Consider the following 1,948-nt stretch of genomic DNA (forward strand, 5'->3'; position numbering starts at 1 on the left):
CGGGTCTCTCTCTGCCATAACTAAGCCAGGGTGTGGAGGAGATACATCGTGTACTTGTCGCTCTCCTTTGTCTTCACCTTGTCCGCTGACGAGACCAGACTGCCCACCTGGAGGCAGGGACTCGCGCCGGCTTGGCACGATGGGTAGGGGAGGGGGCGTCGTGACCTCACACCTCGCAGTCTCCCGCCTTTCCATCCTTCGTCTTGTAGCTGCAACCAAAGAACATCTCGTGGCCGCCCTTGGGTATCATCTCTTGGAATGTGGCGCACGCGTTCAGGCAGTCCTCGCCGACGAGGTCGCCCAGGCTCTGGGTGGTTCCCTTCACCTTTGCATCTTCCTGCATCTTGTAGGTCACCTTGGCCGGTTTGTAGAGCAGCGCGAAGTAGCCCGATTTGATCTTGTAGTCATCCTCGTCCTCCCCGCTGATGATGCACTTGTCTTTCGCCCCATCGTCCTTGTAGGTGCAGCAGAATTTCCCAGTGTAGTGGTTCTCGTCGGCGTACCTGCATTTTGCGACAACTTCTGGACGCACCGCTCGCCGAGTGTGCCATCACAGTGCGGGAGCGCACTTGAGGCAGTAGTAAGCGCAGTCGCTGTAGCGGCTCACGCCGTCCGCTTCGCCGTTGGCCACCTGCGGGGCCACGCTGCGCTCGGTGTGCGGGAACGAAGGAAAGGGCGGTGCCGTCGTCCTCGGACGACCTGGGTGCCGTCGTCCTTGCACTTGGCGAACGGGTAAACTTTGGGCTCGCCGTAGATGGGGTGCTCAGTGTTCATGTCGATATGGCCGTCCGAGCCGTCGCCACAGCAGGTGTTGTAGCAAGCGGAGCCGTCGTTCTCGGCGTACCCAAAGAGACCCTTGTGCGGCCAGGACGGACACGCATAGAAGAGCGTCCACGAGCACGAGCAGCTCTTGGAAAGCGGCAAATTTGGCCTTTCCAGCCCATTAACCCCTGGCTCGAAGCTTCCGAAGCCCGGGTCGGTCCAGCCGCCGAGGTCGCCTGGCTTGAAGCCGTCGTCAGGGCTCCAAGGCAGCGTGTCTGGGTCGTCGGTTGGGCTGGGCGTGTCGCAACAGTGATGGAAGCACGGTGAGCCGTCGTCCTCGGCGCGGCCGTTGATGCCGACATTACCCCAGTCGGGGCAGGCCCAGAAGAGCGTCCACTCGCAAGAGCACTGCTCTGCTCCGAACGCGCCATCGATGCCGCGCGACACAAAGCCCATGATAGGAGCGACCAGCCCGCCGCCGTCCTCCTCGTGGCCGGGGCCGTAGTACGGGTCGCGAAGCGCAACCGGTCCAGGTTTCGCTTCCTATCATGAGCAGCGGGCCAAAGGGAATGGGGACTAGTCCGACGTACGAATGCGCCACGCTGCCCGGCGTTTCTCACTTTCCGGGACAGCCCCGCCCTTGTGAGGCAGGAAAGTGACGGCTACCCCGTACGCCCTGGTGCTGCTACCCCGACGCCGACCGCCCATTCCCCCCTCCTCGTTCCCCCCTCGAATGCTCTGGACCCCGACAAGCCGCCCGACGTTGGGCCTCTGCCCCGCACGCTCCCGCCCCTCTGCCCCTCACACACACCCAGGCCCGACATGCACATACAAGACAAACCCGGCGTCCTGCTCTCAAAAGAAAAGAAAAAATGGGAAGGAGGAGACCAGCGGGGGAGACTCCCCGCCTATGCAACACCCCAGAGAGGGGCTGCCATCGCCGAAGCTGTGCCTAAGCATAACTCCCAAACCCGCAGCGGCCCGGGGGGCCTTGGGGGCAGCCTGCCGGACCGCTGTTGCACGGGGCCAATTTATTTTTGGGCAATTTATGGCCAATTTATTTTTGGCCAATTTATTTTTTGTTCGCTGGCGTCTGGGCGGCGTTTGCACTTCGACATGGATCCCGAGGAGGCGGCCCTCGTGTCGGCGATCCAGGCGGAGGACACCAGCGACGAGGCTATCAAAG

Source organism: Emiliania huxleyi (assembly GCF_000372725.1).
Source record: "Emiliania huxleyi CCMP1516 unplaced genomic scaffold EMIHUscaffold_947, whole genome shotgun sequence".
Classification (NCBI taxonomy): domain Eukaryota; phylum Haptophyta; order Isochrysidales; family Noelaerhabdaceae; genus Emiliania; species Emiliania huxleyi.